Below are 27,119 nucleotides of genomic sequence, written 5' to 3' on the forward strand. Positions count from 1 at the left end.
TCTACTGAGGGGGGCTGAGAGTCTCTGGGCACAAGAAGTCGAGTTCCCAGCAAGATGTGAGACAATTCTCTGGAGCCAGGTGCAGGACTTTGGCAGGGAGGCTCAGGCATGAGGGATTGGGGTGCAGCGGACAGACCAGCTGTCTAGGTGCTTAGATTTGGTCTCACTGAGGAGAAGGAGGAATCCTGCTGATAGGCAGTGGCTGTGGAGAAAAAATGGGATGTCCAGGCTGCTCCGGTCTCCTTCTTCCAGCTCCTCATCTGGCTGAGCTGCTCCACCAGCCTGGACAAGTCCTCCGCATGCACAGCAAATAGCCCAAGAGCCATTTCTGCCCAAACCTGTGCTGGGGGGGTGAGCTTCTGTCTTCCCTGTCCCATCCGCCCTAGAGCAGACCACTAGATTGAGAGAGACAGTCAACAACTATTAAGGCTAAGATTATATAAATGGCGTCACAGAAACTGTGACTTTCAGAGATCTCAGTGACATTTTCCACCTCAGCCCTGGGGCAGCAAGACTGGAGCTGTCGGCCAGTGGGGGCCTCACAGCTATCAGCCACCAGTGTCGGAAGGGGCTCCCACAGGCCCATGCCACCACGGATGGACCCCACAGCTCCCAGCTGCTGTGAGTGGATCCCAGAGCTCCCAGCCACCACATGGGACAGGGGGACCCTAGAGCTCCCAGTGGGGTGACTGGGTTATAAAGTCCGGTCAGCGGTGCTGCGGGGCTCAGGCAGGCTGGTCCCTACGTGTCCTAGGGCACCGCACTGTGCCCTGGAAGTGGCCAGTAGGTCCCCCTCTGCGCCGCTGACCAGGAGCCACCTGAGGTAAGTCTGCACCCCAACCCCCGGCCCCAGCCCTGAACCCCCCAAAACCCAGAGCCCCCGCATGCACCCCACAGCCCTCACCCCCCTGCACTTCAACCTCCTGCCCCAGCCCAGAGCTTCCTCCCACACCTGGAACCCCTCATCCCTGTCCTCACCCCAGAGCCATCACCACATCCTGGACCCCAACCCCCTGTCTCAACTCACAGCCCCCTCCTGCACTCTGAATCCCTCGGCCCCACTCTGCAGCCTGGAGTCCCCTCCTCCACCCCAAACCCCTCATCTCCCCACAGCTCCCACAGGCAGACCCTGGAGCTCCCAGCAGCCATGGGTGGCCGGGGAGCCCCCACAGCCCCACCCCACTGCCTATGGACCCTGCAGCTCCTACGCGTGGACCCCAGAGCTCCCAGCTGCTGTGGATGGACCCAGGATTTCCCAACAGGCCTTGATGGCGGGAGGACCCCGCAGCCCCACGTCATTGCTCACAGACCCTGCAGCGCCGAAACCCCGGGAGCTCCCGGCCGCCCCAAGCAGGAGAGGACCCCCAGCGCTCAGACACCGCAGGCAGAGCCGGGAGCTCCCAGTCACCGGGGGGGTGTGAGGAGAAGCCGCAGCCCCCGGCCATTGCAGGTGGCCCCGTAGCTCCCAGCCGCCGCGGACGGACGCCAGAGCCCCCAGCTGCCATCGGGACCCCCCGCCCCCCACGGGCAGGAACCGTCACCCCACGAACGGCAAAAACAGCCACGTGCGGAAGCCCCTCGCGTCCTGTGACCCCCCCCGCCCGGTGCTGCGGCTTCTTGCCAGGCAGGAGGCGGCGCCGCTGCTGCAGTCTCGGTTCCTCTGCCCGGCAGCGGGACCCGGCCCCGCGTGGCTTCGCGCCGCTTCTCGCGGGCAGCGCTGAGCTCTGAGCGCACAAGGCCCTGGCGGCTCCTCCCCGCATCGCTATCAGACAACGTCACCAATGGGAGACGAGCCTGTCAGAAACGTCAGTTGGGGAGGGCCCAATGGGAGACCAGCTTTCAGAGACCCGCCCCACGCAAAGGCCAATGGGTGATTAGCTGTCAAAAAACACTAGGCAGGCTGGCACCAGCCAACCAGGAACCGCCCCTCATCTCAAGCCCCCAAACAGCCCCCCCAACCCCCACCTGTCCTATACCCCACAGCAGCAACCAGCACCCGGTGGCTCGTATCACACCCCACAGCAACCCCCAAAGCAGAGTCTCAATTCCCCTCCCCCACCACTGCTCTTCATTAGGTAACAAAAACCCCACCCAAACACCAAAAAAGAAAGGAGACACTTTCTGCTTCCCACAGCCAAGCTTCTCCCGCAGCCCCTTCCCCATGTCTGGCCACACGCTCCCAGCTCAGGGTGACCACACACCCCGTCGGGGCAGGCTCTGCTCAGCCCGGCTCCCCACAGCCTGCACTAAACATGTGGGGCCCAACCCCAAAACTTACTCCTATTTTACACCAATGGCCCCAAACTGCCGCTTTTAATATGCAAATAAGGTGCTGCCACACTCAGGCCACACCCGAGCTCTGCCGTGGAGCCACCCAGCAGAGAACCAGGTGATATTTAAATTAGCCAGGACGCCGCTCAGTCATTTCCCTCTGCTCCCAACAGGTGGCGCCGGAGAGCTCCGAGCTCGCTCAATTCCCTTTCTCGCGTCGGCTTCAGCCCCCGGGTTACAAACGCACCAACCGGGGAGCAGGAGTGTGGGGCTGCTCCAGGGTGACCAGATGTCCCATGTTTAAAGGGACAGGCAGGTCCGGGAGGACTTTTTCTTATATAGGAGCCTATTACCCCCCCACCCCTGTCCCGTTTTCCACAGTTTCTTCAATGTCACCCTATGGGGCTGCTCTGCGGGGACGGACTTGCACACTTGGGAGCCATCAGCCGGATCTGCATGCCTGGGAAGCTGCGTCCCTCCAGAGGCGCTTGAGAAGCCAAAGGGGCCGTGGGTGAGTTTGTGATGAGGTGAGTGTGAAGTGTGGAAGGGGGAGGGTGGCAAGAGGAGGTTTTGAGAGGAAAAAAAGTGCTGCTGAGCTGGTAGGTGAGGGCAAGGTCCCAGGCGGGTGTTGTGTGAGGAGCTGTGTAGGCCCGAAAAGGCGTCCTGCTGGGCAAGGGCAGGTGAGGAGGGCCAGGGCTTTTCCCAGGGCTGTTGCTGCGGCCAAAGCCTTTGGGAAGCAGAAGAGGGCCAGGGGTGTTGTTGCCTGCTGGGGCCCATGCGACGGTGTAGGTGTACACTGACCAAGGCTGGTCTGTGGGAGCTGGGTCCACTCACTGTGCCCCTTTCCTCATTAGTATAGTGGTGAGTATCCCTGCCTGTCACGCGGGAGACCGGGGTTCGATTCCCCGATGGGGAGGGTGACCCCTTTTCAAGGGGGGACAAAGAAATCCCTGGCCTGCCCACCACATGCCTTCCATTCTCCTTCTACGGCCACTTCCCTTCGCACCCCAAACTGATGACTTTCACCTCCAGAGAGACAATTACCTCGCAAGGAAACGCTCGCCCTAGCCAAAGCCTCCCCCGGGGCCTGCACGTGGGGGCACGTTTCAGAGCGGCAAAGGGAAATAGGCTGGCCAGGGCTATGAGGACAATGGCCCAGACAAACGGGGAGGGACTTGGTCCAGGGGTGGAGGAAGACAGAAAAAGGGACAGGCATGGGATTGGCTTCCTGTCTTTTTTCCTTTGCTCAGCATTTGACCTGTGACTGTAATGGGGAGACTTGAGAAAGACCTGTGGCCGCCGGCGAGGTAGGTGGCCTCCCCGAGAGCACAGAGCTGAGTATTTTCTGCTGGGCTGCTGCCTGCTTGCCCAGCGCCTGGCCGTGATCGTATAGTGGTTAGTACTTTGTGCTGTGGCCGCAGCAACCTCGGTTCGAATCCGGGTCACGGCATTGCTTTTTGGTGGGGAGGGGCTATCCTGCAGCACGCCTCGTGGCTCAGTCTGATGGCGTCCGTTTGCAAAGAGAGCCATCAGCCGGTCCTTAGTTTCTGCTTGGTAAAGGCAAGTCAGTGGGGTCCATCCGTCAGAAAAAGAGTCCCAGGACTTCTTGCTGGGCGCCAGGGTCCAAAAGCAGCGCATTCCCTCCTGGAAAGGGCTGTGTTTGGAATGTCTGTCCAGTGCGCGTTGAAGGGAAGGATCTGCGTGCCTGGGAAGCTGCGTCCCTCCAGAGGCGCTTGAGAAGCCAAAGGGGCCATGGGTGAGTTTGTGATGAGGTGAGTGTGAAGTGTGGAAGGGGGAGGGTGGCAAGAGGAGGTTTTGAGAGGAAAAAAGGTGCTGCTGAGCTGGTAGGTGAGGGCAAGGTCCCAGGTGGGTGTTGTGTGAGGAGCTGTGTAGGCCCGAAAAGGCGTCCTGCTGGGCAAGGGCAGGTGAGGAGGGCCAGGGCTTTTCCCAGGGCTGTTGCTGCGGCCAAAGCCTTTGGGAAGCAGAAGAGGGCCAGGGGTGCTGTTGCCTGCTGGGGCCCATGCGATGGTGTAGGTGTACGCTGACCATAGCTGGTCTGTGGGAGCTGGGGCCTCTCCCCGTACTCCTTTCCTCGTTAGTATAGTGGTGAGTATCCCCACCTGTCACGCGGGAGACTGGGGTTTGATTCACTGGTGGGGAGGGTGACCCCTTTTCAAGGGGGGAACAAAGAATTCCCTGGCCTGCCCACCCCATGCCTTCCATTCTCCTTCTACGGCCACTTCCCTTCACACCCCGCACTGATGACTTTCACCTCCAGAGAGACAATTACCTCGCAAGGACATGCTGGCCCTAGCCAAAGCCTCTGCCTGGCCTTCCGCCCCCGGGCCCAGCTTCGGGGCCTGCCCGTGGGGGCACGTTTCAGAGCGGCAAAGGGAAATAGGCTGGCCAGGGGCATGAGGACAATGGCCCAGACAAACCGGGAGGGACCTGGTCCAGGGGTGGAGGAAGACAGAAAAAGGGACAGGCATGGGATTGGCTTCCTGTCTTTTTTCCTTTGCTCAGCATTTGACCTGTGACTGTAATGGGGAGACTTGAGAAAGACCTGTGGCCGCCGGCGAGGTAGGTGGCCACCCCGAGAGCACAGAGCTGAGCATTTTCCAGTGGGTTGCTTCCTGTACCCCCAGCGCCTGGCCGTGATCGTATAGTGGTTAGTACTTTGCGCCGTGGCCGCAGCAACCTCGGTTCGAATCCCGGTCACGGCATTGCTTTTCGGTGGGGAGGGGCTATCCTACAGCACGCCTCGTGGTTTTTCCATCCTGGTGTTACAGAGATAGTGTACTTTCTTTCTTTCTTTTAATAAAATCCTTTTCTTTTTAGAACCTGATTGATTTCTTCCCTTGTTTGGATTTTCAGGGGAAGTGGAGGGGGAAAAGTGAATCCCTCTTTATTTGATTCAAGGAGTTTGAATCAAGGTATCTTTCCCAACAACTAGGAGAGGGGGAAGAAGGTGGGGGAATGGTTTATTTCCCTTAGGGTTACGAGTCAAGGAGTTTGGATCTGTGTTCCCCAGGGAAGGTTTGGGGGAACAGGGCGTGTGCTAGACACTGGAACTTCTAGAGGGTGGCAGCTTTACCAGATCTAAACTAGGATTTAAGTTGAGAGGGGCCCATGCAGGTCCCCATCTTGTGGATGCTAAAGTTCGAAGTGGGGAATAAACATATGACGGGGCGATGCCCGCATACTCCGAGCCTGTCGACTAAGGGCTCCTGATGAGCGTGGTGGACGGGAAATTCGGCCATCTGACTTTTGGCCTTGCTGCCCGTAGCGGTCAGGCCGAAAAATCAAAAGCCATCCTCCCCAGGCCCACAGCCACCCAGGGGCTCCTCTGCACCATCTTGCCTCCACGAGTGCCGCACTCTGACCAGCTGAACCAGGCAAGCCACGGGAAACTTCTCAAGGTCTTCCCCTGGTGTGGGCTTGGATGCGAAAAGCACCTGGCCGTTCATCAGCTGTTGCAAGAAGTGTGCAGAGTAGGAGTAGCGATGGGGCTGTAGCTTTCCACAGCATCTCAATTTGGGCAGCTTTCCATTCCCCTTTTCTGTGTAATGTCCCTCCCATGGGTTTCACTTGCGGAACTGTACGACTCTGGCAGGGTGGCCATTTAGAAATCTTTTCCTTGCTTTTCTTTTTCGCCTGGCCCCAGCGTTAGGACCGTTTGGTTGTTTCAGTGTGTGTGTTTTCCCATTGGGAGGCATTTGGAAGTTTGGAAGGGGAGCCGAAAGAGGAGTCTTTTTCACAAGCAATTTGGCTTTCTGCACAGGTAGGGCCCTTGGCCGTAAAGCTTAGCTCTGTCAGTGCGTCTGCATGGGGTTCCTCCAGTGCCTCAAGAGCCCGTGCTAAACTCTCGGTGTGGACGTTTGGCTTGCGCCAGTCAGAGTGCGGTGACTGCGTCTTCCCAGGGCCAGCTCCCGTGAGGCGCGCATAACTGGGGAGGAAAGGGGTAGAAGAGAAAGCAAGTGAAGCTGACTTCGAGTGGTGGTGCCCCTGGGCGGAGTGGTCCTCCTGCTCCTTCCTGTGGGAGAGGTGGGCTCGAGTGTGGGCTTGGGGGGTCTGGCTGTGGGCGGTGGGAGGATGGTGTCTAGGGAAGTCCCAAAGGTCACCCTGCGCCAGCGGAGTGTGAAGCCTATCCCCTAGGTTGGGGTGCCGAGGATTAAGCCTTCCTCTGTGGCTTGGGCTGGGGAGCGTGATCCGGCGTCGGGTACATTTGGGTGGAGCTGGCGGCCGGCAAGAATTCGGGCCATCAGGTCAACCCTCTGTGGACACTGGGGGCGAGCCGGCAGGCCTGCGATTTTGGCTTCGCGGGCGGGCAGCTCAAGCCTGGCCTCCTATGAGCCTGGAAGGCAGCTGGCCGGGCTCACCTGTCTCCAAGTTCCTTTCAGGCAGCAGGTGGAGCGAGGAGCCCAGGGAGGGGAGCCCAAGGAGGTGTCAGGAGCTTGGTCCTGCCCGGTGCCTGCGCCCAGCAGGGCTCTTGCCCGCTCCCAGCCCACCTGGTTTTGGCCTCTGCCACCCCTAGCAGTCAGCCAAAAGAGCAGAAGTCACCCTCTCCCTCCCGGAGTGGCCAGCATGGGGCTTGAACCCATGACCTTGGCGTCATTAGCACCACGTTCTAACCAACTGAGCTAGCTGGCCGATGGCAAAGCTGCCTTTCCTGACCCTTTTGGAAGGAGTCACTGGCTGGCGCGGGGAACGATGTGGCCTCCGTTATCGAATGGATGGATTGAGACGCCACCTGCCAAGGTAGGGGAATAAGCTCAAGTGGTAGAGCGCTTGCTTTGCATGCGAAAGGCAGCGGGATCAATGCCCGCATTCTCCAGCGGCTAAGCAGCCCCGGGATCTTCTCTTGCCCTTCTTTTTGAAGCCATGGACAGTCAGCCGGCTCAGCTCCTCCAGTGGCCTCCATCCCTCTCCCCGCTTGGCCTCCCAGAAAGCCAGCCCTTGCGGAGCACAAAGCTCTTCCTCTCCGGCCCTTCTCCCCCTTGCGCTGACTGGGAGGCTGGAGACAGCTGGGGGAAGTTAGCTCAAATGGAAGAAGAGGGGAGAAGTAGTCAGACCCAGACACACATTTTCCAGCCTGCTCTGCTCTGCTTTGCTCTGCTGGGCTGGGCTCTAGTGGGGGACCTGCACCTTTCTTTCTGAGCTCTCACTGGAGCACAATCCCTTTCCTCCTCCCTCCCTGCTAGTCTACGCCAAGCTCATTGGCCGGGAGGGAGAGCCACTCAAATACAGAATTACTCACATCCCAGGGGTCCATGAAGGGAATGAGGAGATGGGCGGGGTGGCACGCGATACCAGCTCAGCTGAGACCGTGAGACCTTGCAGCCTCCTGATCTCAGGCAGCATGGCAGCCGTGGAGCAGAGCAGAGCACGCAGACAGCTTGGAGACAGCCAAAGCGGGGAAGGGCTGCGTTGGTCTGGAAGAGGGAGTTGGTGGCTGTCTATCCTGGCGGAGGCAGGGTCGCTTTGCTGTATGCTGGGCCAGGGGCCAGGGAGTCTGCTAGAGTTGCTGAGCTGGGCCTGCTCCGGGCTTTGCTTGGGTTAGAGGAAAGTGGTGAAGATAGGAATGGCCCTCCTGGGTGAGACCGATGGTCCAGCTAGGCCACTATCCCGTCTTCTGACAGTAACCGATGCCAGGCGCTTCAGAGGCAATGGCCAGAGCAGGCAATCGTCAAGTGATCTATCCCTGCGTTGTCTTCTGAAGTTTGGTGCTTGTTTCAGGGGCTAACTCTCAGCCCAGACACACTCCAGGGAGGGAGCGTTGGTGTTTGTGCCAAGGAGCGTGGCTGGGACTCGGACCCCCTTCCCCAGCTCTGGGTAGCGCCCCACCCCCATTTCAGGCTGTGTTCTGCTTAAGGCCACAGAGCCCTTGCCTTTTTTTGCCCAGTGCCTGAGAGTCAGGCCAGCTGCAGGGAATTAGCTCAAGCGGCAGAGCGCTCGCTTTGCATGCAAGAGGTAGTGGGGGGCGATGCCCGCATTCTCCGAGCCTGTCGACTAAGGGCTCCTGATGAGCGTGGTGGACGGGAGAGCCTGCCATCTGACTTTTGGCCTTGCTGCCCGTAGCGGTCAGGCCGAAAAATCAAAATCCATCCTCCCCAGGCCCACAGCCACCCAGGGGCTCCTCTGCACCATCTTGCCTGAGCAGGTGGAAGTGGAGCCTGGAACTGAGCTGATGTGCTGAGGGTTATTTGCACTGTGCGCTTCACATGGAGGTTAAAACATGGGGCACAGATCTTTGAGCACAACCCCCGTCCTGAGGAATGGGGGGGGGGCTGCATAAAGAGAGACCGGCTCTCCCTGGCTGCAGCGGCTCTTCACAGGGGCAGTCCCACTGGCAATTCGTACCAGAGTTTTGAAAGCCTCCTTTTCTGGCCTGGCTCCCCTCTCTTGAGGGAGACTGGTGACCCCAAACTTCCCAGAAACCATCATAGCGAGGCCAACCTGAGCACAGACACCTGCTCAGCACCCCGGGGTGCAGCCCTGAACTCCGGCAATCAGTTACGCTCAGCTGCCCACCCAACAAGCGTTACACACAGGAGCCTTCGTGCCCCGTCTGTTCAGGTCCCTCCCAGTGCCAGCTTTAAACTCTGCTGCTCAGTTCTAAGCTTTGGCCACACGGGGGCAGCCTGGAGCTCAGCCAACGCCTGCTGTTGCTGGTTGCGTTTCCCGCTCCTCGTGGCAGGTTCACACCCTGCAGGCAGATCTCTGAATCGGAGCCGAACCGTTCCCCAAATCCAGCGCTTTAGCAGCAGCTTTGCTAGGAAAGCTCTGACGTCCCCAAGGAAAGTAAGAGCCAGAGCGCTGTGTCCAGGATCTTCTATCGGGCCCCTCACCGTGGTGTCTGTCAGGCGCAAGGAGAAACCAGGGAAATGTTTTCATGGCGTTTAAGGGCAGAAGGGGCCATTAGCTCAGCTAGTCTGACCCCCGAATAACACAGAATTACACCATGACACGTATTGATCCCACAGACCTTAGACAGATCAAAGCGTTTCAGCCCTCAGGAAGGAGGCTAAACTGGGTGCCAGAGGCAGCGGACAAGGGGCCCCCAAGGCAATGGCAGGGAACTGACGAGGTGAAATATGCCCAGATGATCCCAGCAGGCGACCCACCCCCATGCTTCAGAGGTGGGAGTCCCTGTTCCTCCTGCCCTTAAGAATCTCTGGTGGTAAGTGGGTCCCCCCAGTTCCCCAGATAAGAATCCTCCATGTGATTTGCCTGGCTTCACCTCCAAATAAGAACATTGTGTGGAGGGGGTGGGAGGAAGGTTGTCTGGCAGATCTGTAAAGGGGGACTGTGTCTCCCTGTCTGGCCCAGGCTCCTGGGAGGAAGTGATCTCAGTGTGTCTGGCTGTCTCCATTCCTCCCACCCATAAGAATCCCTGGTGTGTGGGTGCACCCTAGACCATTAAGGATCTCTGGTGGGTGGGTGTCTCTCTCCCCCTAGTCAGGATCGCTGGGGCGTGCCTGTATAAAAAGAGACTTTGACTCACCCAGGCTGGGCTGCCATCATGGAGCAGACCAGGTCCTTCTGTGGAGGTTTTGCGTTCCTCCAAGGACGTGATCTCAGTGTGTGTGGGTGTCCCTGTCCCTTCAACTCTTAACAATCCCTGGTGCGTGGGTGCGCTGGGCCCCATTACAATCCCCTCTGTCTTACCCCCCATGAGGGATCCGGTGGATGTGGGTGTTCTCCACGCTACTGAGGGTGTCTGGTGCCCCTGTCCCTCCTGGTTAATAGTGGAGTGTGTGGGTGTCCCCCCGCCCGTTAAGGATCCGTGTTGTGCGGATGCCCCCGTTCTTCTCATTAAGAATGGTGCAATGGAGCATATGGGTGTGTCCCGCACCCCATGAACTAGCTCCCGTGTGTGGTTCCCCTGCCCCCATCCAGGTTCTGTGGTGTGTGGGTGTCTCTGTTCCCCTTTTCAAGATCTGTGTGGCAGGGGGGGGTCCCTCCCCCCAAGTCAGAATCCCCAGCGTGTGGGTGCTCCCATCCCCCCAGCCAGGCTCTGCGGGGGCGGGGGTGTCTAAAAAGAGACCATGTCTCACTATCTTGCCCAGGCTGCGCTGCAGGGGCTATTCACAGGTGCGATCCCGCTACTGATCAGCACGGGAGATTTGACCTGCTCCGTTTCTTACCTGGGCCGGTTCACCCCTCCTTAGGCAACCTGGGGACCCCAAGCTTCCCCAGGATCACCACATTGATGCCAAATTTAGTGTGGACACCCGATTGGCACAGCCCCCAACTCCTGAGCTCAAGCGATGCACCGGCCTCAGCCTCCCCAGGCGTTGGGATCACAGGCACCAGCCATGGAGCCCGGCTTGTTTTGCGATCTGGCAGCTGGAACTTTAAACTCTGCTTGTGAGCTCTGTGCCTTGGCCAGACGGGGACAGCCTGGAACTGGGAAATGCTCCTGCTCCCCCCGCCCCCGTCTCATGGGGTGCAGGCGCCGCTGTCGTCCCAGGTAAGACCCTGGATGTTTCGGTGCCCCTTTCCCTCGCCCAGGTGTCCGGGTAACTCTGCCCCCCATACAGAATCCTGGATGTGTGGGTGTCTGTCCCTCTGCAGAGGATCCCGGAGTGTGGATGCCCTTGTCCCCCTCTACAAGATCCTGGTTTTGTGTGTGCCACTCCCCCCCCCAGTAGATCTCTGGTGGGTGGGTCCCAGGGTGTGAGTGCTCCCATCCCCCGATACAGGCTGGGGGGGTATAACTGGCTCTCCCTGTCCTGCCCAGGCGGTGCTACAGCAGCTGTTCACAGGGGCAGCAACCCCACTGTCACCCTGCAGCTTTAACCTGCTCCAGGGGTGACCTGCTTCACCCTCCTGTGGGAGCCTGGGGACCCCGAACTTTCCAGAATCACCTGATTGATGCCGAGCTTAGCACAGACACCAGCTCAGCCTGGCAGGGAGCTGCCCTGAGCCCTGACAATCAGCTTCCATCCGCCTCCTGCTGCACAGCGAGGATCCCACGCGAGAGGCTTTGGGCCCAGTTTGTTCAGGAGCGTCCCAGGCTCCAGCTGTAAACTCTGCTGGTCAGTTCTAATCTTTGGCCACACGGGGGCGGCACTAACGGTCCCATCTAAACGCTGTTTGCGTTCGACCCTTCGGCTCGCAGATTGTAACCCGCGGGCAGATCTCTGAGCGCAGCCAAATCCGTCCCCAAACTGAACATAGAAGCAGCAGCTCCCATTGGAAAGATCAGGATTTTTGCCTTTAAAAACAAGGAAAATGTCTACAGCGAGAGACTGAAGAAGCTCAATTGATTTCATTGACTGGAGGTTAAGAGGCGATTTAATCACTGTTTTAAATACATTTTACAAATTCCCAGAGGGGGGGAATATGTGATTTAAAGGGTTCTTTAATTCACCAGACAAAGACTGAACAAGACCCCATTGGCTTGCAGTCGATGTCAGAAAATCCCAACTGGAAATGACCATGTTTTAACCGTGAGGCTAATTATCTAGTGGAACAAGCTCCGCAAGGGAGGTGGTAAATTCCCCATCACTTGCAGTTTGTAAATCAAGACCGCAGCTCTTGCTGCAAGACACCTGGTGTGTGGGTGTCCCTGTTCTGCGTTTCGGGATCCCTGGTACATGGTGCCTCCCTCCCCCAGTTCAGGATCCCCACAATGGGTGCTCCCATCCCCCCATACAGTCTCTGCGGGGGAGGGGAGGTGTCTAAAAAGAGACCGTGTCTCACTGTCTTGCCCAGGCTACGCTGCAGGGGCTATTCACAGGTGAGATCCCACTACTGATCGGCACGGGAGATTTGACCTGCTCCGTTTCCGACCTGGGCTGGTTGACCTCTCCTTAGGCAACCTGGGGCCCCCAAGCTTCCCAGGGATCCCCATATTGATGCCGAACTTAATGCGGACACCTGATCGGCACAGCCCCCTGACCAGGCCAGAGAGAGCAGAAGGTTTCCCGTATTGTTTCCTGCGCTTGTTTTCTTGACTAGTTTCTCCTCTGCACCAACTTGCCCTTTTGCTTTGTGAGCCTGCCTAGCTCAGTTGGAAGAGCATCAGACTTTTAATCTGAAGGTCCAGGGTTCAAGTCCCTGGCCAGGTGATAAACTACTCAGGAAGGTCTTAAATTGTGTTTCTGGAGTCCTCTTTCATGTTACTTTTTCTCTCTAGGATTTTGCCTTTCCTCAGAAGGGCCTTTGTGTGGGGGAGATTGAAGTGGCAACTTCCTGAAAGCCCCTCTGTCCTTGCAGCCTGGAGGAATAAAGGCCTCTGGGCATATAGCATGTTCCTTCCCTGCACACACACATACAAACACACAGAATATCCCTAAGGAATTACAATCACCTGCTGCCTTCCCCTGTCCTGCTGGATCCCCAAACGAGGATGCTTTTCAGCCTAAACCCATGTCCCCTCTTTTCCCAGTGCCCCTCAGACCCAACCCTCAGTCCCTCCTATGCTCACTGCTCCTCACTCCCAGCCAGAGCCTGCTCCTCTTCACCCTTCTCCTCTGTCCCAACCCACATCCCCCTCCTAGTCCCAGTGCCCCTCAATACCAACCCAGAGGCCCCTCCTATTCCCAGTGCCCCTCAATCCCAACCCACAGGCCCCCCTCCTCACGCTGCTTCTCAATCCCAACCCACGGCTCCCTCAATCCCTCCAGCAGCAGGTGCTTCAGACCCCCTCAGGAAGATTTTCTTGCAAGGTTTAGTGTATGACTCTGCATGTGGATTTTACAGTATGTTGGAAATAGGTTGGGTTGCTGGCCGAAATGATCACTTGTGGCTGGTGTTGGATTCCCAGTCTCCATGTTACAGGGGCAGGAGAAATAAAGGGTTGTTCTCCTTGTTGTGTGAATCGAGGGCAGCACAACTGTGCTTGGCAGACCCCGATTGAGGGACTCACCCTCAATTCAATAGCACTTGCTAGGCAGGGGACAGGGGTTCCAAAGCCAAGTGGGCTGGGGCCTGGGTCCCAATACTAAAATGTAGGTGTCAGACCAACGTTAGGACAGGGTGGCTGTGGAGGGATAAGTGAGTCCCTAGACAACATAGTGAGTACGGGGCCTTCTTATTTCCCCCCTTTTCCACCCAGGCTGGCAGGTGAACTCTACAGAGGCACCTCTGGGCTTGCGCTGACTAAGGACAACAGCTGTGAGTGGGGTGCAGAGGGGGGGGGCTCATGTTAAAGGACTTTTGGTTGCTGGACTTACGAACCGTAGGGAGAAGGACACTGCCCAGCTTATGACTTCTGCTAACCCTGGGCTTACATTGCAGTATAGACATACCCTGAGAGGGCATCTATACTGTGATAAAATCCCTGTGGCCCGGCTGGCCTGGATGATCTGATTTGGGATCCTGGGGCTCAGACTGGAGCCCAGGCTCGGCGACCCTCACCCCTCGTGGGGTCTCGGAGGCTGGGCTGAAGCCCAAGTGTCTACACTGTAATTTTATAACCCTGCAGCACAAGCCCCACAAGCCTGAATCAACTGACCCAGGGTTTGAGAATAGTGACTTGGGTGTGTTAATGGCAGTGTAGACATAATGCTAGGCTATGTCCACACTGCAATGAAACACCCACGGCTGTCCCGTCCCAGTGCAGGCTCCCAGGCAAGGGCTGTGGGGTGGTAAATTTGCAGTGTAGACATCTCAGCTCAAGCTCAATATCGGGCTCTGGACCCCACAAGGTTGGGAGGGAGTTTAGCAAGCAAAAAAGGTAAAATGGCAGTGGAGTATTACCCTGGACTCAATGGCATTTCTCCATTGGTCTGTCTGCTTTGGGGCAGGGACAATAACACGTCCTGCTGCTTTTGTTATTTCAAAGGGCGGTTTAGGATTTTCATTCTCACACACGGTGCACAAAGCAGGACTCAACCCTTGGTGCAAACTAAATGAGCTGCCCACAGATTCTGGCAGCCACAATGAGCCATTTGGTGTGAGAGCCCAGACCTGCCCCGTCCCAGAGGGAGGGGGTCATCTGCGAGGGGCTTAGAACACTCATCTACCAGCTCCTAACTCCCAAACTTTCAGTAACTCTGTTATCAGTGCCTGTGAGTGTTATTTAAACAATAAAACCAGCCACCCTGGGCTAGACCACAGGTCCCTCTAGCTTCTTATTTTGTCTTTTTACAGTAGCCAATACCAGGTGCCCCAACAGCCAGTCAACAAGGCACTACTGGGAGTTGAATCCAGGATCTCCTGTTTACAAAACAGGTGCTTTAGCCAGCTAAGCCATGGTGCCTGCTTGTACCTATGCTCTCATGTCTGCCCAAACCTGACTCCCTGCCATCCCCACCGGGGCCTGACAAGCTTTGCTTGCATTTGGATTCTTCAAAACAGAGGAGCAGGTGACATTTTCCTTGCAAGCTGTGTGTGTGTGTGTGTGTGTGAATCTTTGTCCAGGTCTGCACTACAAAGTTATTTCAGCAGAATTATATTGCTCAGGTGTGTGAAAAACACATGATGCTCCCTCCGTCGGCAGCTTGTGGCTGGTGCACACACTGCAATGCCAGGTCTGGCGACAAAACTGCCCTGTTTTGGTGACAAAATAAAACCACCTTGACGAGAGGCCTAGAGTTTTGTGCAGCAAACTTAAAGTGACAAATTGTCAGTGTAAATGCTGCTGGTCATTATATCACCATAACTGGCCTCCACCAGTATCCCACCATTCCTGCCGTGAACTCGCCTGCCCTGCATTCCTGCTACAGAGGCTGGGCCCCTCCCCTTTCATAGCTCCAGAAAGTTCTGACAGCTGAGCCGCTGTCTGCACTGGGATTAGGTTGATAGAACTGCATTGCCAGCCTAAGTAATGTAATTACACCAACCTAATTTTGTAGTGTAGACCTGTCCAAAGAATGACACACACACCTTGGGAGCAAAACTTCACCTGCTCCTCTGCTTTACAGAATCCAAACACGAGCAAAGCTTGTCAGGGCCCAGTGGGGATTGGCAGAGAGTCAGGTGTGGACAAATATGAGGCTTTAAATGACAGCAGGTACTGTGGCTTAGCTGGTTAAAGCCCTTGTTTTGTAAACAGGAGATCCTGAGTTCACCTCCCAGTGGTACTTTGGGGAGTGGCTTTTGGGGCACCTGGTATTGGCTACTGTCAGAAGACAAGATTCCAAGCTAGATGGACCTATGGTTTAAATTACACTCACAGGCACTGATAATAGAGTTACTGAAAGTTTGGGTGTTAAGAGCTGAAAGGTCAGTGGTCCACTCCCCTCAATGCGGTTTTACCATCTCCACTTGCTAAACTCCCTCCCAACCTCTATAAAATTACAGTGCAGACATATGGGCTTGAGCCCAATCTCTGAGGCCCCATGAGGGGTGAGGGTTTCTGAACCCAGGCTTCAGTGTGAACACAAATATCTGCACCACAGTTTTTAGCCCCTCAGCTTTAGCTCTATGAGCCCAAGTCAGATGACCCAGGCCAGCCCTGCTGCCATCTTTATCCCAGGAGAGATGGAGGGCTGGCTGGGTGGGTGAGGAATTGCTTCTATTGGACTTCATAGAAGTGATTGAGAACATCACCCTAAACCAGTGGTCCCCAAACATTTCACTCTGTGCCCTCTTAGCCATGACTGTGGCCCCTTGGAAGCCGCAGTCAAGAACCGGGGCTGGGAGTGGGGCTGTTGCTTGCTGGGGAGAGGGGTGCAGAGAGGGGTAAGGGGGTCGAGGCCGAGCTGGGAGCCAGAGGCCCAGGCTGAGGGTGGGGTTGGGGAAGAGCTGGGACAGAGTGGGGCTGAGTGCTGCTCCCTCCATGGGGGCTGGCTCAGGCCCTGAGGTGCCCCCATGAATGTTCCTCTGTGTCCCCCTAGGAGTCATGCCCCACATTTTGGGAAACACTGAACCCTACTCACTAATCAGCAGCTAGTGATGCCAAAGCCCAGGGAAAGGGAGAACACGTGCAGGGCTCCCAGCACTGGAACCATGTGAAGGGGCTGCAGGAGAGGGGCAATGGCTGGTGGCCCAGGGAGTTAAGGGCAAAGGGGGCACAGGAGGGGGCAGGAGTTAGGGGTGAAGGAGGTGCAAGGGTTGGGAGTGCAGGAGCTAGCGGTAAAGGGGGAGGGAGATTGTCCAGGGGCAATGGGAAGTGCCAAAGTACAAGCTTTGCCCAGGGCACCATTTTCCCTAATGCTGGTCTGAGCAAACAATTGGAAATGACCGTTCAGTGAGACCAGAACCATCGTGTAGAAAAACTCCTTTGTTAAGTGGGGGTGGCTGAGGGCTTAGGGGGATGGGTTAAAAAGCAATGGGTGTCTTTCTGTGGAGGTTTGATTCTTGCCTGTTAGGCAAGGTTGGTGTGTGGTGTCTCCATGGCTGTACTTTTCGTCTCTGTTCTGCCACAGGGAGCCAAGTCCAGACATATTCAGAGGCTCTATGCCAGGGTTTCTCAAACTTCCTTTCACTGCAACCCCCTTCTGCCAAAAAAAAACTGACTACATGGCCCTGGAAAGAGGGACCAAGCCCCTCCACACTGAGCAGAGGCAGGGGAGACAAAGCCTGAGCCCTGCCCCACTTAGGGGAGGGCAAAACCAGAGCTTGAGGGATTCAGCCCTGGGTGGTGGGGCTCAGACGTTTGGCTTCAGCCCAAGGCACCAACAAGTCTAATGCCAGCCCTGGTGACCCCATTAAATCAGAGTCACATCCCACTTTGGGGTCCTGACCCACAGCTTGAGAACCACTGCTCTATGCTGAGGGGAGAGAGTTTTCCTGTGGGTGTAGTTAAGCCACTTTGCAAGAGGTGGCAGCTATGTCAGTGGGAGAAGCTATATCGGTGGGTGTGCAAGCTGTGGTGTTTGCCACATTTAAGAAGTTTAATCAAACCCCATTTTTAAAACCACCTGTGGTCTGGGAATGGCAAAGGACCTCAATGAAGCAGGGTTTGTCCTTCAAAGTCCTGGAAATCATGATTCCCTATTCAGATCATTGTGGGGGTATAGCTCAGTGGTAGAGTGCTTAACTGCAGCTTAAGTGATCCTCAAGTGGTCAGATTAGATGCTCTAATCGTCTCTTCTGGCCATAATGTTGACTAATTTCTGAAAAACTGAGTGTAGCATTGGGAGCAGCGTCCGATGTTTTCCTGTCTAGCCGGCTTGCTTCCTAGAACGAACGCTCCTTGAGTGGGGTGATCCACAGCGAGTAGCTCTAACCTCCAAAGTGCCTGGCCAGGGGCAGGACATTAGCACAGCAAGGGAGGGGTGTGGCAGTGACATCACAAAGGCTTTTTGCAGGACCTCAGACTATTGGTCAAAGGTGGTGGGGAGGTGGTGACCTCACAGAGAGATGCTGACATCAGCCAGGCAGGAGAGGGGCGAGGGGCCAGGGAAACCTCAGAGACCCCTGGGGCTTTGCTTCAGCAAGTCTCCTTCTCCAGGTCTCTCTTTGAGGACTGAGAGAGTATTCGGGTTCACAGATGTGAGCGCCAGGAGGAACCTCTTTCGAGTTTTCTCCTTCCCTTTTAGTGATTTTACTAGAAAACAGAGGTCCCTGTTTAGAAGGTAAGAGCCTCCTCGAGGTTTGAAACCTGTTCGGTCTGATCCATCAGGTGACAGTTGAATTCTAGGCATGTAAAACACGAGCTTAAGGAGGCAGAATTTTATTTCACACTTGGGATTTTGTCCCATAGAATCACTGGGGACATTAGGGTTTGTCCTTTTTGTTTCACCTTTTCCTCCATCCATCCCTCCCTCCTTTCATAGAATCATAGAATCTCAGGGTTGGAAGGGACCTCAGGAGGTCATCTAGTCCAACCCCCTGCTCAAAGCAGGACCAAATCCAACTAAATCATCCCAGCCAGGGCTTTGTCAAGCCTGACCTTAAAAACCTCTAAGGAAGGAGATTCCACTACCTCCCTAGGTAACCCATTCCAGTTCTTCACCACCCTACTAGTGAAAAAGTTTTTCCTAATGTCCAACCTAAACCTCCCCCTCTGCAACTTGAGACCATTTCTCCTTGTTCTGTCATCTTCTACCACTGAGAACAGTCTAGATCCATCCTCTTTGGAACCCCCTTTCAGGTAGTTGAAAGCAGCTATCAAATCCCCCCTCATTCTTCTCTTCTGCAGGCTAAACAATCCCAGTTCCCTCAGCCTCTCCTCATAAGTCATGTGCTCCAGCCCCCTAATCATTTTTGTTGCCCTCCGCTGGACTCTCTCCAATTTCTCCACATCCTTCTTGTACTGTGGGGCCCAAAACTGGACACAGTGCTCCAAATGAGGCCTCACCAGTGCTGAGTAGAGGGGAATGATCATATCCCTCGATCTGCTGGAAATGCCCCTACTTATACAACCCAAAATGCCGTTAGCCTTCTTGGCAACAAGGGCACACTGTTGACTCATATTCAGCTTTTCGTCCACCGTAACCCCTAGGTCCTTTTCTGCAGAACTGCTGCCCAGCCATTCGGTCCCTTTCTCTTCATCTCTTGCTTCTTTTGTCCTTTCTCCTGTTCCCCTCCCAACACCAGGAGCGGTGTGTGTGTGTGTGTGTGTGTGTGTGTGTGTGTGTGTGTGTGTGTGTGTGTGTGTGTGTGTGTGTGTGTGTGTGTGTGTGTGTGTGTGTGTGTGTGTTGCAGGGGAATGCTCTGCAGCTCCCACTGTGGGAGGTCCACCCAAAAATGTGGGGCTGAAATAGTGCTTGGGCAGTGATCCCCACCGGTGACCTGGGCCATCCTATGGGCTCTCTGGTGAGAACCCTCAGCCGCCCGTCCTCAGTCTCTACCCTGATTGGCTGAGCAGGGGGTTATTGACAGGGAGGAGACTCAGGTCCTTGTTGTTCTCTTTTAAGACCAAGGAAATAAGTCAGAACCTATGTTTGATGAATTTTGCTGCTTTGCTGCATTAATGGTCTCTGAACAGTTCATGATTCTCTCTAACATTACAGTTCTCCTCAAATACTTGCTGAATAATTACTGTGAACTGTTGTTGGTCTGGAGCTCATCTGAGAGCACTTTATTCAGGTCATTCAATGTCTGAAATTCAAGATCTGATGGTTAGTTTGAAAATCAGGGCTCTTGTGTCCTACTCTTCCACTGACTGGCTGTGTGACCTAAGCCAAGTCAATTCTCCTTTCTCAGCCTTAGCTTCTCCCTCTTTCAATTAGGGATACTAATGATCCGCTCCTACCAGGGCCGGCTCCAGGCCCCAACATGCCAAGCACATGCTTGGGGCGGCATGCCGCAGGGGGCGCTCCACTGGTTGGTGGGAGGGCGGCAGGCGGCTCCAGTGGACCTCCCGCAGGCGTGCCTGCGGATGCTCCACCGGAGCCGTGGGACCAATGGACCCTCCGCAGGCACGTCTGCAGGAGGTCCACCAGAGCCTTGGGACTGGCGACCGCCAGAGCAGCCCCCGCGGAGTGCTGCCATGCTTGGGGCGGCGAAATTCCTAGAGCCACCCCTGGCTCCTACCTACCTCATGGTAGGTGGAGGCAGGGCCGGCTCTAGGTTTTTTGCCTTCCCAAGCAAAAAAAATTTTGTCTGCCCCCCCCATCTCCTTGCTGCCTGAGCCCTGGGCTCTCCCCTCCCCACACCTGCACCCCCTGCCTCCCCAGCTCTGGGCCTCCCACCACTCGCACCCCCCTGCTGCCCCAGCCCTGGGCTCTACCCCCTGACCCTCACCTTCCTGCCAAGCCAGCCCTGGGCTCTCCCCCACACACACCCTGTGCTGCCCCAGCTCTCGACTCTCCCCTTCCCCCCTACCAGTGCTCCCCCACCCACACACCCCCTGCTCCCCCAGCCCTGGGCTCCTCCCCCCACTTGCACCCTCCTTCCGCCCCAGCCCTGGGTCACTGGTAACTTGCTCCCAGTTTAATAGAATAGAAAAAAGAGAGGATTGAATGTGTAACAGAGAGTTTGGTAAATCTTGGTTATTTTATTTTTGCCACAGGCTCCTGTCTACCTCCAGTAGAGTTTTCAGTCCCAATGGCAACTTACTTATCAAATGTAATACAGACTAGTCCATGCCTCCCAGGTGGATGTGGTTCTTGTTCTTCTGCACATTGTAGCCCATGGAGGCCAAGGACCTGCAAATGTCTCTTCATATGTGTTGGAATTTGGCAGATGGGTATGTTTGGGTATGTTAGAGGCTAAGTGGCCTTGGGCTGGTTCTCAGCTGCCAAGTAGGCAGTAAACAGGATAATAAATCAGAAAGTTGTACAGGATGATAATTACCCTATGAAGTTACAGCTGTGCCTGTGTGTATTCTATTAACCAATTAGCAATTGCTTGATTGCTTGCTATAATCGTATATAAGAGCATGCTGGAGAGAAATAAATGACTTGGCTACCAATCACATTGATTGCTGGGTTCTGTCCGTGCCCGCCTGAGAGGCACCGAGACGCAACAAATGGTGACCCCGACGTGATTCGAATAGAATGATGATAGTGTCGGTGGCCTAGTGTCGGTGGCCTGTTCCAGGCGGAGCAGCTGCGGTGGGGAGTGCTGGAGAAGCCCCCGGGTGTCCGAAAAGAGAGGCGCACCTGAGCCCTGAGGAGAGCGGCTATAAGCCGCGGAGGAGAAGGGCGGCTATAAGTCGCGGAGGAAAGCGGCGGCTATAAGTCGCGGAGGAGAAAGGCGGCTATAAGTCGCGGAGAAAAGCGGCGGCTATAAGTCGCGGAGGAGAAGGGCAGCTATAAGCCGCAGAGGAAAGCGGCGGCTATAAGTCGCGGAGGAGAAGGGCGGCTATAAGCCGCGGCGGAAGGGCAGAGCAGCTAACATGGGAACCGCTGTATCAGCGGAAGAAAAGATAACAGAGAAGCCTTTATTGCACATTATGAAGCGGCAGGGAGAAAAGCTCCCCTCTGATACGTTATCCTGCCTGCTGCGGTGCGGACAGAGAAGGGAACTTTTTGTTAAGCCGAGTACAATTTTTAATAAAACTGTGTGGGAGTGGCTAGGCTCCAAGCTTTGGAAGTCGGTGGCTCAGGGCGATGAGGAAGCCTTTTCCCTGAGTCCAGTATGGAATAAGACAAAGAAGATAGTAAAAACTCTCGCGGCCGAGGCAGGAGTGCAGGCGGCCCTTTCTAAACTTTTCCGCCCAACGCCCGAAATGCCTTCTGTGTTGCCGGTTGGAGCCAGGGAGTTTTTCGGTGGCGAGGACACGGTGATACCTTTGGCTTCCGACCTGGATAATGTTGCCCCTGTTATGGTTCCATTACCCTCCAATGTGGCCCTCGGCCCCGATATAACTAATCCTGCTATGGTCCCGCTACCCCCCGATACGCCCGAGCCTATGAAAACAGCTTTGCCGTATGCACCCCCTCCCAAGCTCTGCCGTGTCCACGGGACCTGGGGGTGTCACGAATGCGGGGAAACAAAGGAGGCTCGGGTAAGACACGTGCCATCACAGGTCTATCCCAATTTGACTACGCCTATTCAGTTTACCCAGTTTAATGCCTTTTATAAGAAAATGGAGCGCCGGGGTCAACAGCTGCAGGCCATTTATAATAAGTTAAATCAAATGCAAGGTCTTCCAGCTGGATCATCGTGGAAAGAGGGGGAGCTGGAGAGGCTCCGGACCGCCCTTCGGGCACACGATGAGGAGGTGCTCCCCTGGAAGCGAGCCCTGGACGGGAAAACTTTGGAGTGCACGGCGCAGGCAGAGGCTCGTGAGGAGGTGCTCCGCTGGAAGCGAGCCCTGGACGGGAAAACTGTGGAGTGCACGGCGCAGGCAGAGGCTCATGAGGAGGTGCTCCGCTGGAAGCGAGCCCTGGACGGGAAAACTTTGGAGTGCACGGCGCAGGCAGAGGCTCGTGAGGAGGTGCTCCACTGGAAGCGAGCCCTGGACGGGAAGACTTTGGAGTGCACGGCGCAGGCAGAGGCTTGTGCTGTGGCGCTGGAGGTCGTTCGGACCTACAAGCAAGTAAGTTGTTTTGGCAGGAGCCTGGAGAAGGCGTCCTACGCTGGCTGGTCTAAGCCTGGGACAATGCCGGGAAAACCGTTATGCTTCTCCGGTATGAGCAGCAACAGCTGGGTGTTCTGACACAGGATTTACAGATTAAAAGAAGCCAAGCAGGGAAGGAAAAAGAACAGAATGAGTTAATCGAAGAAAGCTCTTTTTTTTTTCTGGCCCCGGTCAAGGACACATTGCTCACAGCTAAGACTAATGAGAGCTGAAAAACCGCCCAAAAAGCTAATGAGAGCTGAAAAACCCTGCCAGGCATTAATGGAATGTGTTGGCTGTCTCTTCTCACAGGTATGGAAGAGCTGCCCAAAGATCCTAGCAGCCCCCCCCCGGCCCTCCTTGGAACCAGGAGACTGACTGCCTGGACCCATGTTTCTTACTGCAAAGAGACCCCTTCACATCAGGAGAATTCTGCTACTGATGATTGGCCTATATATATATATATATATATTTAGCTCCATTGTGCCTTTTAATGGCAGGAAAAAAGGACAAGGTGACGTGCTGGCAAACCTCTCCCTTGTCCGCTGCAGCCCCCATTGTGTTATTGGATTTTTTTTTGAAAGAAGCAAAACCACTACAGAATAATGTCCTGATAATTTCCCCCGTAGAAGCTGAACCACGACGGTGGTGGAACAGAAGAAAAAACACTCACATCATTGACATTGCCAAAGTCCAGAAATTCCTGACTAAAAGGACATTGAGAACTGACCCTGGTGAAGAAACAAAAAATTGTACACTGGCAGGAAGAAATTTGGGACTCCTGCTGAGAAGTGTGATATTAATTGGATTTTGGGATTTATTCTACAGGCTGCGCCCTGTATTTTGGATAAAATTTTTAGCATGTATTGCCCTCCCCAATTGGATTGTAAATGATATTACCCCCCCCCCCATTACTTACCCCAGCTTTTTAGAGCTTGATTGTTTTTTGTTTTCAGAGTTTGAGAAAACTCAGCCAAAAGGTTTGTTGAGTATTCTCAAAGGGGGGAGTTGTAGGTTACTAGGCATAAATTTAGGTAATTTGGAAGAATGGCTTTGAATTTTTGTGATTCTAAGTACCGTTATGTAAAGTGCTTTTGTTAGCCTTGCTAGATTTTTGTAAATTTTGTGTTATGTGCTGATATTGGCAGCTGTAAGATTGCTTGATATTAGATGTAGCCTATGTTAAAATAGATAGGTTGAAAGTAGATGTTGTAATTAAAGTTATATGGATGAGAATGTAGCCCCCACGGTGGGAAAGTACAGATAATTGTTCGTAGTAGATACCAGAAGGGTGGGGGCTAGTTAAAAGGTACACCCTCTTAGCTAAATTGATAGTGGGATAGGTTAGTGTCCATGAAAGGAACGGTTTAGCAAGAGGAAATACGGATCGGGCCCAGGCAGGCAGGCAATAGACAGAGAACTTGGAAAGGAAAAAAGGATCGGGCCCAGGCAGGCAGGCAATAGACAGAGAACTTGGAAAGGAAAAAAGGATCGGGCCCAGACGTGCAGGCAATAAATAAAGAGATTAGAAAGCAGGTTGGAAACCTTTGAGGGTGTAGTGGAGAGAAAAGGTTATTAAGCACAAGCTTGAGAATTTTAAATATTCAAGAGGATATTTAGAATGGTGATTTAGTTGAGACAGGTGGTTGTTGGAATACAAGTGAGTAATTTAAGGCAGAGTAAAAAGTTAACTCTGTGATTGCTAGAGGGAACAGCAGTTGAATTTTGTAAAGATGCTAAAGAGTAAAGTTTTTGGTGTTTTTGAAATGTTTGTAAATACATTTAGGTAAAGAGATTAGTTTGTAATTGTTTGGTTATGAACAATTTTGTTGCAGTAGCTAAGAATGTATATTGTGCTATGTAATTGAAATTGTATTAGGCTTTTAGGGTATTGTAAGTGATGATGTAGTAATTTCCCTGTTTTGCCTGAAATTAATAAGGGTATTTGTGTATTTTAAGTAATGATTGATTGCCCAGTAGGGGTAGATGTGTTTTTGTTTTTAGATATTTAAGAGAATTGATGTTAGCTGTATAGTATTTAATGTACCATGCAGTTATTATGGAGTTTAAATTTATGTTTTATGTTTTATGTTTGTTTGTGGTGTTTGTTTTCTGGCCAGAATTGTTGTGGTGTTGTTAAGATGTTTATGTGGTTTATGTTGTGTTTTTCTGCTGTGACCCCCCCCCCCCCCTCAGTGTCAGTTTGATCACCTGACACATGAGGGATGGATTGGTAATAGAAATTTGTCACAGGTTGGTGTACAATAGAAAAGGGGGGAATCCTGCAGAATTTACACCATTTATTTTGTTTTATTTTGTTTTGTTTTGTTTGATGTTGTTGGTGTTATATGTTAAGGATTGCATGGTTATAGGTAGGCTTTATAGAGTTAATTTTGGTTTGTGATAGATTGTAGTGTTTTGATGTGTGGAGTTGGGAATGTTTTGCTAATGCTTCTTTTTTTTTTTTCTTTTGATTTTGAATAGAGGGGGCAGATGTGGGAATTTGGCAGATGGGTATGTTTGGGTATGTTAGAGGCTAAGTGGCCTTGGGCTGGTTCTCAGCTGCCAAGTAGGCAGTAAACAGGATAATAAATCAGAAAGTTGTACAGGATGATAATTACCCTATGAAGTTACAGCTGTGCCTGTGTGTATTCTATTAACCAATTAGCAATTGCTTGATTGCTTGCTATAATCGTATATAAGAGCATGCTGGAGAGAAATAAATGACTTGGCTACCAATCACATTGATTGCTGGGTTCTGTCCGTGCCCGCCTGAGAGGCACCGAGACGCAACACATGTGCCTTTGTTTAATTGATGAAAACATAAACTAGACACTTAGAGGATTGGAACTGATTTCATCGGAGGGACATGTTTGCTAGGTTTTTATGCATTTGCACAGGAAAATGTTGAGGTTTTCCATTCATTTCAGGCATCCCTAGTCAGTGGAGCTCCTGAAAATAATGGAAATGCAGTTATTTTTTTTCAAGAAGCAGGCTTTTAAGAGAGCACTTGGATTTGAACCCAGGACCACCTAATCTACAGTCAAACACCCGACCACTGAGCTATACCCCCCAACAATTACATTGGCAAGTCAGTGATCTTAAGGATCTTGAAACCTGAGAGTGGCGTTCGTTTCTTCCACACCAGTATTGCTGTCTGTGCATTCCGGAGCTATGGGGTGAGTGGGGAAGGCCCACAACTAGCTTGTCAGTATCAACAAAGGAGCAGCCGACATCAGGACCAACGAGACGTGCTGGTGGCCCATTAAGAAGAACGTACTCTCCCAGAGACTTCTCGGCGAGGGCACGGCACACAATGGGGGCTACCTACCCGCCACGTCCCAGCAAGGGTCTTTCTAGTCCCACTTTAGTGTTACCCAATTTGTAATCAGGCTTTGGCCCAGATTCCCTCCCTGAGCGGCACCAGCACATACCTGGGCCCCCTGCTAGTGTTAAATCTGCCTTGAGCTGGGACCCAGCTTGGCAAAGAGCCTGCAGCCCCCTCTGTGCTGGAGGAGTGAGAGCAGCCCTGGCACTGGGCAGGGCAGCCCTGAGGGAATGAACCCAATGTGCCCGTGAGGCCCTGATCCAGAACCTCTGCCAGGCAGCTCGTGCTGCTCGGGCGTCTCTAGTCTCCAGCGAGGATTCAAAGCTTCTCTGCTCCGGGGGAACCTCTGGGGGAGGGAGGCAGGGCTCCTGCAGGATAAATCTTCCTGCTGGCAGAGCTCCGGTCCCCTCCTCATGGGCACAGGGCGTTGCACACGGCACCCACCACATGCACACACCCCTTTGTGGGGAGAATCAGCTCTGGGATATTGGGGTCAAACCCTTCCCACCTCCTCCCTGCAAACCTTCTCCTGGCTTCAGTGAGGGAATGGGGGCATGAGGGGCTAGTGCGGTAACAGCAGCAGCGTGGTCGTGGGGCTCGGCTGGTGGCTGGGGCCAGTCGCCTGTGCATTAACCCAGCCAACCCCAGGAGATGGACCTGGGTCACCAGCCCAACCCACCATGTGGCTGCTGCCGCTGCCCCGCTAGTGCGTGAGCTCCCACAGACCACGCTGGGGAGAGCCCCCAGCTGCAGGGGAGTGCCTGGCAGGGACCAGCTCCTGACTGACCTGCACTGCTGGGGGTCAGGGGGCTGGGTGACAGGGGGGCGTTGGCTCTGGGGTGGGACTGTCACTTCCCCCCCTGCCAAGCCAACAGGATCACAGCAAACGAAACCAGCTCGGCTGGCAGGGGAAGAGTTCAGTCCAGGGCCTGGTGCATTCTGGGAGCAGGGGCGGTGCAGAGAAAGGGCAGATACGGGGCAGCTCTGAACACTCCGCACAGAACTGCCTGTCCTGTCCTGCAGCCCCTGTTACAGGGGGCTTTTAGCCACAGTTTTAATCAGGGCAATAAATTGAACCAACCCCCTGTTAAATCATTACTCAGCCCGAGTCCTTCACCCACATTCCTTAGGGCATTGGGTGTTTCATTTCCTACCTCAATTTCACTCAGAGACACAATTTCATTTGCACAGATCCGTGAACAGCAAAACCTCCCTGTGTCTCTGGACTGAGCCAGGGCATTCGATTCCAGTGAACCCTTCTCTCCTGCAATGCGATGGTCAGACAGAGGGGACGTGGCACCTGCATCCCTGGCAGGGAGATATTGGCTCGGCTCTTTCTTTCTACTGCTGTTGTTAGTCCATGAAACATCAAGGGTGGAATGCAAGGCTGAGTTCATGCACCAACCCTCTGAAATATTTTAGTGCCCCAGAGAAATCCTGCCCCCTGCTACTGGAACAATGTGCTGGAGATTTGCCTAGGAAAGGGGCTGTCTGAATTGTCAGAGTGGGGAATGAACAACAATCTACAGCAATGTCATTAACACAAACACACTCTCATCCTGCTCCAGCCGGAAGGGAAATGGGCAGGGATTCTCGCTGTTCAGCCAAGGACACACTTACACTGATGTGCAGCTGTGAGTGTGCTGGGGAAGCTGGTCTGGGCAAATAATT

The 27,119-nt window shown here is 54.2% G+C and overlaps 4 non-coding genes across 4 annotated transcripts; 3 read left to right on the forward strand and 1 right to left on the reverse strand.

Moving 5' to 3' along the window:
* Positions 1–3,115: 3,115 nt before the first annotated feature.
* On the forward strand, positions 3,116–3,187 carry TRNAD-GUC. The gene has a single exon. It is a non-coding gene; the product is annotated as a tRNA-Asp (tRNA).
* Positions 3,188–3,649: 462 nt separating this feature from the next.
* On the forward strand, positions 3,650–3,721 carry TRNAH-GUG. The gene has a single exon. It is a non-coding gene; the product is annotated as a tRNA-His (tRNA).
* Positions 3,722–6,847: 3,126 nt separating this feature from the next.
* TRNAI-AAU lies at positions 6,848–6,921 on the reverse strand. Its single transcript has one exon. It is a non-coding gene; the product is annotated as a tRNA-Ile (tRNA).
* Positions 6,922–12,274: 5,353 nt separating this feature from the next.
* TRNAK-UUU lies at positions 12,275–12,347 on the forward strand. The gene has a single exon. It is a non-coding gene; the product is annotated as a tRNA-Lys (tRNA).
* The last annotated feature ends 14,772 nt before the right edge of the window (positions 12,348–27,119 follow it).

The sequence above is a fragment of the Mauremys mutica genome, unplaced genomic scaffold (genome assembly GCF_020497125.1).
Source record: "Mauremys mutica isolate MM-2020 ecotype Southern unplaced genomic scaffold, ASM2049712v1 Super-Scaffold_100252, whole genome shotgun sequence".
Classification (NCBI taxonomy): Eukaryota; Metazoa; Chordata; order Testudines; family Geoemydidae; genus Mauremys; species Mauremys mutica.